This window comes from Aristolochia californica, unplaced genomic scaffold (genome assembly GCF_029961685.1).
Source record: "Aristolochia californica isolate CCGP_79_NKW_82.1479 unplaced genomic scaffold, dmAriCali1.0.hap1 SCAF_8, whole genome shotgun sequence".
Lineage (NCBI taxonomy): Eukaryota > Viridiplantae > Streptophyta > Magnoliopsida > Piperales > Aristolochiaceae > Aristolochia > Aristolochia californica.
In genome coordinates, this window is record NW_027182279.1 from 35,783,931 (window position 1) to 35,801,056 (window position 17,126).

Below are 17,126 nucleotides of genomic sequence, written 5' to 3' on the forward strand. Positions count from 1 at the left end.
TGAGCTGACTAACTGATAAAAGGTTCAAAGGAAAGTGGGAATGAAAAGGATATCAGTGAAGTTTAGTTTGTGAACCATCAACAATGGTAACAAATTTATGTGAAAGACATAGAGAAACTGAGTATAGTATATGTCTGTTACCTGTAAGATGCTCGGAGGCTCTTGAGTCAATTATCCAGGATGAAGAGGAGGCAGAAAGCATACTTGAAGTGGTGGTGGTAGTGGTCGGTGAAGAAGTACTTGGGGAGGACCCCATCATGGTCTTCATTTTTTAGACCCTATGATATTCTCCAAAGAATGTTCAATACTAAACAAGGAGAAAATATCCATGAATACCTGGTCCGCTTTAGAGACTTTCTTCAAGATTGGAAGTTAGTTCAACCTTCAACCACTGATATTTCTATCCAAGAAAAACATAAGGAAGCCTTAATTACTGCTATTTGTCTTTCAAATGTTAAACCTCATCTTGAGATTGCTAAGAGTCAACTTTTGAGTGCTTATGTTGTTCCAAAGTTTGATGATATGTATGCAACACTACTTTGTTTTCTAGACACTTCTTCCTCCACTACTGACGTATCATCCGCTATGTATTCCGATCATAGAGGATCATCATCTGACCGCGACTGAGGCCGAGGTAGAGGTTATAGAGGAGGCAGAGGAAGAGGTGGAAGGACTGGTGTTGGCAGAACAGATGGGAAAGAATGTACTCATTGTAAAAAATTTGGCCACACTATAGGTTAGCACTATTACAGGGCATGCACTTATTGTGGACAATATAGTCGTTATAAAGAAATATGCTATAAATTCAATGGACATTCAAGGGTTAGTCAAGCCTTTATAAGAGATACAAAAGAAGAAGAACCCACAAAATCAGCAGCACATAAAATTTTTACTAATGAAGAGTATGAGCTATTTCAGAAAATGAAGACAATGTTGGGTTCTTCTCCTAGTTCCTCCATAACTACTACTGCCACTAACTCTTCAAGTATACTATTTGCCTAATCTTCATCCTAGATAATTGACTCTGGAGCCTCTGAGCATCTTACAGGTAACAAAAACTTATTACATTCTCTATCTTTGAGTCTTTCACACAAGTTTGTTACCATAGTTGATGGTTCTCAGACCAAAGTCCAAGGGAAAGGTTCCACCATCACTTCCGGTCACCGATATTCTTTTCGTTCCTAGTTTCCCTTTGAATCAATTATCAGTAAGTCAACTAAAAAAATATTTTATTTGCTCGGTTACCTTCTCACCCACTTCATGTGTCTTTCAGGATCTTATAACGAAGCAAGTGATTGGTGGATGCCATGAACAAGGGGGCTTTACTACTTGGACGTGCCAAAAATAAATATGGTTTCTACAACTGAAAATGAAACACGGTTATGGCACAATCGGTTGGGACATCTATCTACAGTCTCTTCATTATATGTTTCCATCAATTAAAGTAAGGTCAGAATTTCATTGTGAGGTTTGTCAATTAAGTAAACATCAAAGGAGTATATACTCTCCTCGTCCAGAAGTCAAAAGTGTCACTCCATTTTCATTAATTCATAATGATGTTTGGGGCCCTTAAGTGTTTCCAATATTTCTCATGCAAAATATTTTATTACATTTATTGATGATTTTATTCGTACAACTTTGTTGTTTATCTTTAAGGAGCGTTTTGAGATACCATTCATTTTTAAGTTATTTCACGCTATGGTACTCACACAATTTGGTCAAAAAATAAAAATTCTCCAGTTTGATAATGCCAAAGAATATGTTTCCAAAGACCTTGACTCTTTTTGTCAAGAAAATGGCATTATCCAACAAACATCATGCGCCTAAACTCCTCAACAAATGGTGCAGCTGAACAGAAAAACCATCATATTCTTGAGGCAGCTTGAGGTTTATTATATGCCATAAAAGTTCCATACTTTTATTGACCTCATACCGTCCTTATGGCTTGGTTTCTTATAAATCGTCTACCATCTACCATTCTTGGTAATAAATCTCCTTACTCTAAGTTATTACCAAATGGTGATCCATTTTCATTACCTTTGAAAGTCTTCGGATGTCAGTGTTTTGTTCATAATTGATTACCAAGACACAGCAAACTGGATCCTAAATCTATCAAGTGTATCTTTTTGGGATACTCTCACACACAAAAGGGTTATGTTTGTTATAGTCCTACTCTTCAACATTTATTTGTGTCCAAGGATTTAATATTTTTTGAAGACTCCTCATTTTATTTTGATAGCACTCCTCCTGGTCTGTCCTCAGTACCAGGTTCCCCTCGACCAGGTCTGCCAGAGATTATTCAACCCCCAGAGCAAGTGGTCGACACCAAACCTGCCGAGTTAATAGATCCACCAGAGGTAAGTCCTTCATCACCAGTTATTTTTGGTCCTCAATATGATACTCATCCTATTGCTATAAAGAAAGAACCTCGATCATGTACTAGATCTTCTACTTCTCATCCCATTTCAAATTTTGTGTCTCATCATCGCCTCTCAACTTTATGTTGTCAGTTTCTTTCTTCTATTTCCTCCATATCTGTTCCACAGTCATATCAGGAGGCTCTACAACATCCATGGTAGAAAGCAGCAATGGATGAAGAAATGAAGGTTCTTCATGACAATCATACATGGTCACTGGTTCCTCTACCAACAGGTAAAAAACCCGTTTGGTTGCAAGTGGGTTTATACTATCAAACATAATCCAGATGGGTCAATTGCACGATTGAAGGCTCGACTGGTTGCCAAAGGCTATACTCAGTGCTATGGAATTGATTATGAAGAAACCTTCTCTCCAATGGCAAAAATGCACTCGGTACATATATTATTATCTTTGGTGGCCAATATATCAACTTGATGTGAAAATTCATTTCTTAATGGTGATATTAAAGAATAAATTTACATGCAACAACCACTTGGGTATGTGGTGGAGGGGGAGTCCGTATGCCACCTTAAAAAATCTATATATGGTCTAAATCAATCCCCTCGGGCATGGTTTGAGAAATTTAGTCAAGCCATCATACGGGCCGGCTTTCACAGATGCTCTGCAAATCACTCAATATTTATTTAAAATACACCGAGAGGTAAGGTGATTCTGGCTGTATACGTTGATGAAACTATTTTTAACTAGGAATGATTCCGAGGGCATTCAAAAACAAAGGAGAAAATATGTACTGAATTCAAGACGAAGGATCTTGGACTACTCAAATATTTTTTGGGTATTAAAGTATTACAATCCAGACATGGGATTGTGCTATCCTAAAGGAAGTATGCCCTTGATCTACTAGAAGAGAGAGGAATGATGGGATGCAAACAAGCAAACACTCCTATGGATGCAAATACAAAATATGTGGAGGCACTGGAGAAGATGTAGATATTGGGAAACATCAAAGACTAGTGGAACGACTTATTTACCTGTGTGTAACAAGGTTAGATATTTCATATGCAATAAGTGTGGTAAGTCAATACATGCACAAGCTACAACTTAGTCATTGGCAAGCACTTGAAAGAATACTACGATATTTGAAAGGAGCTTCAGGAAGGGGGCTTCTCTATAAAAACCATGGTCACTTCAACATCGAAGGATTCTCCAATGCAGACTAGGCCGCATTCCTGGATGACAAAAAATGTACTTCAGAATTTTGTACAATGGTTGGAGGGAATTTGGTTACATGCAAAAGAAAAAAGCAAAATGTAGTTGCACGGTCGAGTGCAGATGCAGAATACCAAGCCATGGCACACTCTATTAGTGAACTCATATGGATAAGATCTCTTCTCACTGAATTGGGATTCTAAAAAGAAGCTCTAATAGATCTATACTGTGACAATCAAACAGCAATACACATTACATCGAATCCAGTCTTCCATGAAAGGACAAGGCATATTGAAGTTGATTGCCATTTTATACGAGAAAAGTTCCAAGCTAGTTTCTTATCTCTGAAGCATATATCATCACAAATTCAATTTGAATATATTTTCACCAAGCCTGTCACTCACAAGATTATGTCTGCCATATGCAGCAAGCTGTTGTGGACTCAATAGCACACCGAGTCACACAACGAAGAAGACAACAACAACTCACTCAATAGGATTTAATTCTTATATTTCTTTGAGTAGGATTTATTTCTAATATTGTTTTAAGTAGGATTTATTTCTTATATTGTTTTAAGTAGGAGTTATTTCTAATTACTTTTTATGTAAGGGCATTATGGGGAATTATTGTAACCCTAACCCTAAAACTCCCTATTTAAGGGATAGGTATGAATGAAATAGGTAAGCTTTGAGATTTTAGAATAACCTAGTCTAAATAGGTTGGGATCACCTCTTGATCCCGAGTTTAGGGTTTACTCCAAAAATCCAACCTATCATTCACCCTCCATTGCCATCCATCTTCACCCAAATTCATCCACCATCATCCCTATTAAGAAAAGGAGCTTCCTGCCCCTTTCCCGAGCCCAAAGAGGAGATCTATCCTCCTTCTTGGCAGCAGCAACAAGAGAGGCCGAATTCCTCCCTTACCAAGCAGCAAAGTGAGGATTTTTATCCTCAAATCTTGAGCAATTCCTGGTGCAACGTGGGAGCTGATCATAGCATCAAAGAAGAGGTATTAATCTATCCCAAACTCGTGTTTCAAGTTATTTAAGAAAGAAGGATTGCATTCTTAGCTAGAGCAGCAACAAAGAGGGCCAAACCCTCTTTGCCGTGACCAAAAAAGAGAGCACCTTGCTCTAGCAAGGTCAGCATTGTTGTGGGGTCTTCTACCTAGCACAACAACTCGGTAGGACCCTCAAAAGAGGATCTTTCCTCCTGGCCAAGCATTGGTTAAGGAGAAATACTCATACATAGACCCTTGACGTGAAGTGAGTAAATTCTGAGTACTGGATTCACAAATCCCACGCCGTGTTACTCGATCCATGACTCGGGACCGTAACACAAGCTGGGCATTTATGATGTCTTCTCACCCCCAACTTGAGAGGAAGTGTTACAATGTGGGACCCACCATGGTGCTCGAGCTGGTGGGACCCACCATGAGGATGTGGGAAACCAAGAAGATCCCTCACCCAAGCAAGCACGAGTTAAGGAATTAAGAAGCACAAGCTGAATTGAGTTAGAAGACTTGAAGATCAAGTGGGACCCACAAATATCACATGAGTTGTCAACCTTATCAAGATGAGCTGGAAGATCATGAGGGACCCACAAGGATAAGGCCACGAGCTAGCCTTCTCCCTTATATTCATGTGAATGAAGAAAGAGTCCTAGTTAAACTCATATTAGTCTTCTAGGAGATTTGTTTGGATAGACTTATCTTAGAGAGTTAGAGGTCGAATGTAATTAGGATTGAAAGGCTAATTGTATAAGGACTCTACCTCCTCCTCTACTATAAATAAAGGAGTTGTAATTCAGAATTCATCAAGTTACACCTCTCATTCTCGAGTTACTTTCTCCCTCTCTCTCTTTGCTTGGCACAACCTCTCTTTGCTCTTTTATTTTTTCTTCTCTCTACATAAGAGCTCTTCTTCCCTTTTCTTCTTTTTCTTCTTCTTTCTCTTGCTCAGAATTAAGGAAAAGGGATCCTAAATTCAACAAATTAAAAGCTTCTCCTCTAGTTACTCGGAGACCCATTCATCGTTGAAGAGATCACAGTCATTAGGCATATCAACTATCCCTTCAAACTTCTTGGCCTCCTCTCTTGGTGTTGCCTGCCATTACACTGTTCATCTCAATTACTAGAATACCCGTAATCCTTGATGTGTGTGTTCATTGCTATTTTTCTTGATTGTTGCTTCTTCGGGATTGTATTGCTATCTTAGGGATATTCTTGCAATTTTTAATTCTATCGTCCAGTCTATTAATCTTAGAAATGATGGGGTGGCGTGATATTTTTTGTCCAGCTGAAAGTTGCTGACGTTGTCGATTTTCAACCATCTATCTTAGAAATTATATCTTCGGCATCGGCTGGCATACATCATTCTGGCATCGAGTTTATTTCTAAAAAGTTGCCACTAGTTAGTGCAGATTGCTACTGTGTTGCTATTTTTATAGTTTTTGGCTCATCTTCTTCATCAGCAGTGCTTCTGTTTATAGCTCATGAATGTGTTCCAGTGTTGCTACTTATTCAATTATGGTATCTTGTCGATACTGAATCACTGCAACTCGCTTGCATATCTTCGTGTTGGGTGTTGGATCGTGTTATCTTCAATCTTGCTCTTTGCTGGCATCCCTAATTCTCTTTCAGTCGATTGGTTTATTTCGGAAGTTATTTTTGGAAGATTGTCATGCTTTTATCTTTGTTGGAATTGTTGATAAACCCAAAGTCACTTAGTCAGTCTTTTGATTTCTGGTTTAATTCCTGATTACATATAATTGTTCCACTCAATTAATGCAAAATTATCTCACCTCTACGTTGATGTCCATTCCATCCCAAACATTGTTGCGCTGCTTCGTTGTTATTCTAGAGGACGAAGACTTGGCTCGACTCGATGATCTCTGGTTTTCTGCTGAAAATTACCATTGCTCCCCTACATAAACGAGAGGGAAGCAGAGAGAGAGGTGACTCCTGGATTATGTAATCTGCCAAGTTAACCCAGCAAACGAGCAACCATACTAATTCAGTTCCACCCTGGTTAACTCTGGTCAACTCGAACCAAATCAACTCATAATCGAGTCAGCCTAACTCGGACCACTTGCTCTCTGCATCTGGTATACTGGTCTGGGTCTTGAGGACTCTACCAATTTCTCTCATGACTCAGCTATATTGTTCTGAAATTGACTCAGCGTAACTTGATTTTTTTACCTCGGTGTCACTCACTCTTGACTCAAATCCTTGACTTTGGCTTGATTATTATCTTGGATTATCAGCAGCTTATTACTCGGATCCAGCTTATTACTTGGTGCACAACTTCTTGCAAATTATTTCATTTGCCCTTATTACTCTTATTTACCCGTTATCTGCTGCTATACAATGCGCATTTGGTACGTGATATTTGGGCATTGGCCCATTTCCGTTGCTACTATTGTGTCTCTTTAATTGAGACATTATTAGTAAAGAAGAACTTCTCAATTTATTTCCTTGTGTTACAATGTGGGACCTTCCATGGCTACACAAGCTGGTGGGACCAACCATGAGGTCGAGAGATGTCAATAAGGGCCCTCATACAAGTTGGCTCAAGCTAGGAGATAAGGAACATGAGCTGGAATTAAATAGAAGATTTTAAGATCAAGAGGGACCCACAAAGATATATTACCTGAGCTGGAATAGAAAGGACTCTGCCCTCATGTAGTGGCGGCAGTGGAGTGTGCAGTAGGGGCTAGTCACCTTGGAAGGGCTTCAATTGGGAGACGTGAAATACATTGTGGATCTTTGCTTCCGGTGGGAGGTGCAAACGGTATGCCACGGGCCCAATTTGGTCCAATATCAGAAATGGACCATAATATTTTGGAGACAGCTTATGGCGCTTGGCAGCAGTCAGGGACAGCTGGCGGTAGTATTGAAGCTTTAACCACACATAGTCTCCAGGGCAATAAGATGCCTCCCGGTGCTTCTTATCATAAAAGCGTTTCATAGAGTGTTGGGCCGCTTGCAGATGTGTACGTACCTCAGTGAGCATAGCATCTCGTTCAGCTAATGCTTGGTCCAAAGTGACGACTTTGGATGCCCCCGGTTCATATGGTAACAAACGAGGTGGATCTCTGCCATAAACTACCCTGAAAGGAGTAGTACCCAGTGCTGTGTGGTAAGATGTGTTATAGCAAAATTCGGCCCATGAAAGCCATTTCACCCATCTTCTAGGTGCGTACCCCACAAAACAACGAAGATACATTTCAATAGTGCGATTGACAACCTCTGTTTGTCCGTCCGTTTGTGGGTGATAGGCTGACGAAAATGCCAATTGGGTGCCCTGTAATTTGAATAATTCCTTCCAAAAGAGACTGGTAAAAATTGCATCCCTGTCACTGATAATGGATAAGGGAATTCCATGTAATCTGACAATGTTGTCCATAAATAATTGAGCGACCTGAGCAGCAGTATATGGATGCGCCAAAGCAAGGAAGTGCCCATATTTTGAAAACCGATCAACGACGACAAAGATCACCGATTTACCTGATGAAATGGGAAGTCCAACAATGAAGTCCATGGAAATATCAGACCAGATTTGAGATGGTAGTTGCAGAGGTTGCAGTAGGCCGGCTGGACTTAAGGATTCGGCCTTGTTTCTTTGACAAATCTGACAAGCAGCTACATAATTAGCAATTGTGCTCTTCATGCCCTTCCAGTAAAAGTACCGACTGATTCGGAAATATGTTTTCTGTCGACCCTCATGTGTGCTATCATGGATAGAGGACAGGATTGTGTGAAGAAGTGGTGATGTATTATGTAAAAATATCCTGTTTTTTAGAGAATGAGACGATCCTGAATCGTCCAATGAGGAGCAGTTGTCCCCTGTTGAATATCCTGATATAAAGACATAAGATCCGGATATTGATTTACTTCCTCATGAATAGAATCTAATAGCAGTGCACGTGGGTGACTGATAGCATAAATTTGAGTGGTGGAAATATCCCGACGTGATAAGGCATCAGCACCCAAATTCGAACTACCTGGCTTATAATGAACCGTAAAATCAAAGCCCATGAGTTTAGTTAACCAATGCTGCTGTGGGGATGTGGTGAGGCGCTGTTCCAGAAGATACTTGAGGCTGCAATGATCTGTACGAATGAGAAACGGTCTTCCCCAAAGATACGGTCGCCAATGTTGGGCAGCCTTGGCTAACCCAATCAATTCCCTCTCATATGCAGCTAACTTATGGTGGTGTTGTCCCAACTGACGACTGAAATAAGCAATGGGGTGCCCCAATTGTTGTAACATTGCCCCTATACCTCCCCCGGAGGCATCACATTCCACCACAAATTCTGCCTCAAAATCTGGTAATTGTAGGACTGGCGCTGTGGCTAAGGCCTCCTTTAACAGGTTAAATGCCTGCTCTGCTGAAGAAGACCAGTGGAAGGCATTTTTTTTTAGCAGGTTGTTGAGTGGTGCTGCTATCTGTCCATAAGATTGGATAAATTTTCTATAATATCCCGCCAAGCCCAAAAAGCCCTTTAATGCTGTAGTGGAGGTGGGAACCGGCCAATCTGTAACTGCCTGAATCTTGCTCTGGTCAACTTTCACGCCCCCAGCTGATATGACGTGGCCCAAATATGCCACCTCAGATGTACCCATAGCACATTTTGATTGATTCAAAACCAAATGATGAGAGCGTAGAATGGTAAATACCTGGTGGAGGTGGTGGAGATGTTCTTCCCAATTTTTGCTGTAGACCAGAATGTCATCAAAAAAGACTAACACATAGTGGCGCAGAAGTGATGAAAAGACCTCATTCATGAGGGTCTGAAAGGTGGATGGTGCATTGGAGAGACCGAAGGGCATGACGAGGAACTCGAAATGACCGTGATGTGTGCGGAAGGCAGTCTTCTCCACATCCGCCTGGTGAACTCTTATTTGATGATAGCCCGATTTCAAATCTAATTTGGTAAAAATTGTAGCACCATGTAACTCATCCAGCAACTCGTCCACAACTGGAATGGGGAACTTGTCCTTAACTGTGTGCAAGTTTAGTTGCCTATAGTCGACACAAAATCTCCAAGATTTATCTTTTTTACGTACAAGTAACACTGGTGAGGAGAAAGGAGATCGACTGGGCTGGATCACACCCTGAGCGAGCATATGCATGCACTGTCGTTCTATTTCATCTTTCTGGATATGTGGGTAACGATAAGGCCGCACCACTACTGGATCAGTTCCCAACTTTAAACGAATGCGGTGATCGCAATGACGCACTGGTGGTAGACCTGTAGGGTCATTAAATAAATCCGCAAATGCTGTAAGTAAAGGAGCTAACTGATCATCACCCGTGTGTTGAATATGCAAAGTGTGAAGTGCGTAAGGGACCTGTGCCACAATGCCTTGTAATGTAATCTGGCCCTGTGGTGCTAAAAATGTCATAGTCCGAGCCTGAAAGTCCCATAATATCGGTCCTAATAACTGGAGCCATTTGACCCCGAGCACCAAATCAAATCCAGCCAATGGAATGACTAGTAAATCTGCCTGAAAGGAATGCCCCTCAATGGTGAAAGGGGTGTTAGCACATAACCCCACGCTAGCAATTTTGGCCCCATTGGCCACTGAAACTGAGAGACCCCTTTGTTGTTGAATTTCCAATCCCAATTGTTGCGCGGCTGGTTCACTGATAAAATTATGTGTGCTGCCCGAATCAACTAAAGCAAGTAGCATGAGATGATGTAACCTGGCCTTTACCTGCATGGTATTAGAACTACGCAGGCCATGCATGGCATGGAGGGAGAGCTCTGCTTCCTGTTGTACCTCTTCCACATTTTCATTTTCAAGAAGCTCTTCTGAATCTTCTTCCAATAATTCAATACTGAATAAACGTTTACAGGTATGTCCAGGCAAGAATTGTTCGTCACAATTAAAACATAGGCCCTTTGCCTTTCGAGCATCCATTTCCTGTTTAGTCAAAAATTTACGTGGCATAGAGTGTGGAGGAACATTAGTAGCCTGATCTGCTCGGTTAGGGGCAGAGGACCCAAAACGTGGACCAGATGCAGTACCCTGTGTTCTGTTTTGCCAAAATGGTTTTCTTTGTAAAGACTCTTTTAGAACTCTCTGTTTGTGCTCCACAGCCCTGGCATAATTCATTGCAGAGTCCAAATTTGTTGGACCCAGTAATTCCACTTCCAATCTGACTGCCTCTGTCAATCCAGCATTAAAAATCTGAACATGTAGGTGAGGAGGAACAAATTCACTAGCTCTGGCCAACCGTTCTTGGAACGTTTTTTGGTAAACCTCTAAGGTGCTGGTCTGTTTGTAGTTGATCAATTCCCCCACTGGGTTGCTGCTAGCTGGAGGTCCGAACCTTAACTGGCAAGCATGTTTAAAGTGCAGCCAATCCTGAATGGAATGGACATTTCGGTAGTGATGGAACCACATGAGCGCTTCATCGAGCATGTGGTAGGCGGCCAAAGTAACCTTGTCCATTTCCACCGTTTGTTGATGATAAAAGAATTGTTCACATTTCGTGAACCACAGTAAAGGATCTTTAGAGCCATCATATGTAGGAAAGTTAAGTTTAAAGTACCTGGGAACCGTTGATGGTGCTTGTGCGTGAGTGGTCATTGAACCCATTGGTTGGCGCAAGGGTGGATTTGGTGGTGGCGTGAATTGTTGGTGGGGAACTGGTTGTTGTTGAAAATTGGTTGTTGGGGGTGGCGTTGGTGCTTGAAGTGCAGCAAGTTGTCGTAGGATGGATTGTAGAGATGATTCCAGAGTTTGTAAGGTAGTATTGATGTGAGAAATTTCAGTACCTTGAAGAGTGGATCGTTGTTGAAGGTCTGAAAGGACTTGACGTATGTCCTCTGGAGAAGAGGAATCACCGAGGGTGGACCTGTCTGATATCACATTGTTAAGATCCTCACAAGCCATGGATCTTGTCACCCTCCTCTCTTCTCTTCCTTCCATTATCTTGCTTGACGTTGAGATGGAATGAGGGTTGAAGGGGATTGAATTTCGGAAAGGAGAATTGGGGAAATTCGGAAGAGAGCTTGAAGGAGCTCTTGACCTGTTTATCTAAATTACGTTAACTAGAGTGAACTCAATTCCTAAACTTCATTACCCTAGCCGTCCCCTTAAATAGGGTGGAGGACGTCCAAAACCCTAAAGACCTCTTGCGTCAATGGTTCAAACCAATAAATGCTAAACCAACCCAAACCAAAGACAAAACCAAACCAAAGACAATTACATGGAAATTGAAAAACACATTAATTAATTCCTACGCCTGTTGGTAACTCGTGATGCTATAGAGTCCATAACACAAGGATAAGGCTACGAGCTGGCCTCCTACCTTATGTCCACGTTCTTGAAGAAGAGTTATAGTTCAACTTATATTAGAACTCTATTAGATTATGTTATCCTTTCATGATAGACTTATCTTCAAGAGTTAGAGTTGGAATGTAATTAGGAGCTTTAAAGGTTAATTGTATAAGGACTCTATCACTTCCTCTACTATAAATAGAGGTGTTGTAATGCAGAATTAATCAAGTTCTATAATTCTCTCTTGAGTAAATCTCTCTTTCTTTTCTTGGTGCACACCTTGTTCCTCTTCTCTTCTTCTCTCTACCCGAGAGCCTTCTTCCCCTTTTCTCCCTTTTCTTTTTTTCTTCCATTGCTCGGAATATTGGAAAAGGGATCCTAAATTCAACATGGTATCAGAGCATTAAATTTAGGAACCCTACATAAAAAAGGAATGCTCTAATAAGATATAATCAACACCACTCATAGAAAGCTCCTTGTGAAGGAAGATCAAAAACCATGAGATAACTTCCTTCATTATTTTTTTTATTACTTCATGTTACTAGTTTTCAGATTTAGAAGATGATTTAAAGATGAGTATGTGAATTTTTTTCATCTTATGATATTGTGGATATGAATGCCTCTCGATCTAGAAGAAGCTATCAAAGGAGTTTTGTCGGTTTGGAATTTATGTTAACCGAGACTAGTCCATGATGAGATTGTTGAAAAAAAAAATTTGTGGGAACAAGATTCCCCTGATATAGAAGATTGATATTGAGTCTATTATGAGTGGTTATTTACTCAAAAAAAAATCAAAATAATGATTGTTTAGTGTCAATGCTAAATTTTTCCATACACTAAGTTGTTTGAAGAATACTACTTGGATATTTTGATTAGAATTTTTTTGGAGAATTATTTTCATTGAAGTACATATTATGGCTAAAGAAAATGTGAGTAGCAAAGGTGGTATACTCAGAATTACCACAATACCCTTACGAAGGGTATAAAATTTTATGAGTTGGTCCACATCGATTCAGAGATTTCTTATAACAAAGGATCTACTTGGTCATCTCACCAACCGTGGACCGCCTATTGATGAAGAAGACATTTTTTTTATAAAAAAATGGTTAAAAATGATACCATTGTGATTAGTTGGCTAATCAAAAGCATAGAAAATTGTGGAAAGAATGCACTCATTGTGGGAGATATGGCCACACTATTGATACATGCTATTACAAGGAAAGGAGTTACTGTGGAAAAATAATCACTATGGAGAAATATGTTATAATGCCAACGACAACTCAGACTTGACAAAGGCTAATCAAGCCTTGGTAGGTGATACAAAGGAGGATCATACCACAAAATCAACTGAAAAGAATAATTTTACTGAAGAAAAATATGAGTTGTTTCAAAAAATGATGGGTTCTTCTCCAAGTTCTTCATTAAATACCGTTGCCACCACTGTTTCAGGTATGTTATCTGCCTCATCTTTATCCTGGATAATTGACTCAGGGGCCTCCGAGCATCTTACAAGTAACACAAATTTATTACATTCCATATCTCCATGTCTTTCACATAAGTTTGTTAACATAGCTGACGGCTTTCAAACCAAGGTTCAAGGGAAAGGATCCACTTCTGTTACACCATCACTTCCTCTCACCGATATTCTATTTCTTCCTGCCTTCCCTTTGAATATCTAATTTGTTAGTCAACTGACAAAGTATTTGAATTGTTCTATTACCTTCTCAAACCAAGGTGCAAGTGATTGGTGGAGGCTGTGAAAATAAATATTGTTTCCACTAGTGAAAATGAGACAAGGCTATGGCACAACCGGTTGGGACATCCATCTTCATAATCTCTTCATTATATGTTTCCTAATCTTAAAGTCATGTCCTAGTTTAATTGTGAAGTTTTTCAACTGAGTAAACATCAAAGGAGTACATACTCATCTCGTCAGGAAGTCAAAAGTATTTCTCTGTTTTCATTAATTCATACCAATATATGAGGACCCTTAAGCATCTCAAATATTTCTCAAGTAAGGTATTTTATTACATTTATTGATGACTTCACTCATACCACTTGGTTGTTTCTATTTAAGGAGAGTTCTGAGATACCATTTATTTTAGAGTGTTTTCATGCTATGGTACTCACTTAGTTTGATCAGAACATTAAAATACTTCGGTTTGATAATGCTAAATAATACATATCCAATGAACTTGAGTCTTTTTGTCAAGAAAATGGCATTATCCATCAAATATCATGTGCCTACACTCCTCAACAAAATGGTGCAGCCAAATAGAAAAATCATCATATTCTTGAGGTAGCTCAAGGTTTATTATATGTCATGAAAGTTTCATATTTTTATTGGCCTCATGCAGTCCTTATCGAATGCTTTCTTATACATCGTCTACCATCTTCCATTCTTGGTAATAAATCTCCTTACTCTATAATGTTACCAAATGATGATCCGTTTTCACTACCCTTGAAAATCTTCGGGTGTCAATGTTTTGTCCATATTTCCTCCCCAAAACACAGTAAACTTGATCCTAAATCTATTAAGTGTATCTTTCTAGGATACTCTCGTACAACAAAAAGGTTATGTTTGTTATAATCCCACTCTTTTGCGTTTACTTGTGTCCAGGGATGTCACATTTTTTAAGACTCTCCACACTATTCTGACAATGCTCCTCCAGGTTTATCTTCAGTACCAGGTTCTCCTTGACCAATTGTGCCCCGTGCTACAGAAACTTCTTAGCCCCTAGAAACACCAGCTGACACCACACCTGCTATGTTTACAGATCCCAGGGAGGCAAGTTCATCTTCTCCAGTTGTTTTTGGCCCAAAATATGATACTCGTCCTATCACACAAATAAAAGAACCTAGATCATGCACCATACCCTCTACGTCTCATCCCATATCAAATTTTGTGTCTCATCATCATCTGTCCCCTGCATGTTGTCAATTTCTCTCTGCTATTTCTTCCATATTTGTACCACAGTCCTATCAAGAGGCTCTCAAACATCAAGGGTGGAAGGCAGCAATGGATGAAGAAATGCAGGCACTTTATGAAAATCAGACATGGGCTCTAGTCCCATTTCCATTAGATAAGAAACCCATTGGTTGAAAATTGGTGTTTACTGTGAAACACAATCTGGATGGGTCTGTGGCTCGACTGAAGGCTCGCCTCGTGGCTAAGGGCTAGACACAATGTTATGGAATTGATTATGAGGAAACCTTCTTTCCAGTGGCAAAAATGAACTCGATACGTGTGTTACTATCTCTTGCAGTTAACTCTTCCATGTGGGTATATCAACTTGATGTGAAAAATACCTTTCTGGATGGGGACATCAAAGAAGAAATTTATATGTAACAACCACCTGGGTTTGTGGTTGATGGGGAGTCAATATGTCGACTTAAAAAATCTTTGTATGGTCTAAAACAATCCCCTCATGCTTGGTTTGAAAATTTTAGTCAAGCCCTCAAACGGGCAAATTTTTACAGATGCTCTAGAGATCACTCAGATTTTATTAAAAACACACTTAGAGGCAAGGTAATTCTGGTAGTATATGTTGATGATATCATTTTAACTGGTAGTGATTTTGAGGGTATCCAGGAAATAAAAGTAAAAATATATGCTGAATTCCAAACAAAGGATCTTGGAGTACTCAAATATTTTTTTGGTATTGAAGTATTACAATCCAGACATGGGATTCTGCTATCCCAAAGGAAGTATGCCATTGATCTACTGGAGGAGACAGGAATGTTGGGATACAAACTAGTAGATACTCCTATGGACTCAAATACAAAATTATGTGCAAGTACTGGAGAAGATGTAGATATCAGGAAATATCATAGACTAGTGGGAAGACTTATTTACCTGTGTGTAACAAGGTCAGATATATCATATGCAGTAAGTGTGGTGAGTCAATACATGCACAAGCTACAACTTAGTCATTGGCAAGCACTTGAAACGATATTACGATATTTGAAAGGAGCTCCAGGAAGAGGGCTTCTCTATAAAATTCATGGTCACTTCAACATCGCAGGATTCTCAAATGCAGATTGGGTTGGATCCCCGAATGACAAAAAATCTACTTCAGGATTTTATACGATGGTTGGAGGGAATTTGGTTACATGGAGAAGCAAAAAGAAAAATGTAGTAGCATGGTCTAGTGCAGAAGTAGAATACAGAGTCATGGCACACACTGTTAGTAAACTCCTATCGATAAGATCTCTTCTCACTGAATTGGGATTCTACAAAGACGCTCTGATGGATCTATATTGTGATAATCAAACAACAATACACATTACATCGAATCCAGTCTTCCATGGAAGAACAAAGCATATTGAAGTGGACTGCCATTTTATAAGAGAAAAGTTCCAAGCAGGTTTTTTTTATCTCTAAAGCATATATCATCACAAAGTCAAGTAGTAGATATTTTCACCAAGCCGGTCATGCACAAGATTATGTCTACCATCTGCAGCAAGTTGGGCATCTATGATGTTTTCTCACCCCCATCTTGAGGGGGAGTGTTACAATGTGGGACCCACCATGGTGCATGAGCTGGTGGGACCCACCATGACGACGTGGGATGCCAAGAAGTGTCCTCACCCAAGATAGCACGAGTTAAGAAGATAAGAAGCACAAACTGAAAAGAGTTAGAAGACTTGAAGATCAAGTGGGAACCACAAAGATACCAAGACCTGGAAGCTTATCAATATGACCTGGAAGATCACGTGAGACCCACAAGGATAAGGCCACAAGCTGGCCTCCTCCCTTATGTCCACCTTTTTTTATGGACTCATTAGGGGTTTATTTGCAATTTCTATTCATTAGGGGGTTTATTTGAAATCTCTATTCATTAGGGTTTCTTTGTAATTTGTTGAACTTATGGCCTTTGGCATGTTTTCCCTAACTGCCTATATAGGGACGTGAGATGAATGAAGAAAGTAAGCATTGAGAAAATTAGAATTAAACAGGTCGGATTCTCCCTCAGAGGTCTAGGTCCAATTCTTCCTTTGAGGTCCAAGGTCGAGCCTCCTTCAAGGCTCAATCCCTTCCTCCCCACGCTGGAAGAAATCATCCTTTGGTTGATCCGAAATGGGGCATAACATCTTGGTATCAGAGCGGACCACCCATGGTGATTAGTTTTCTGGAGACGATTTACATCGATATTTGGTGGAACAACATCCAGTTATGGAGAAACAGCATCAAGCCATGACGCAGGCCATGACGCAGGCCATGGAGGAAATCATGACGGACA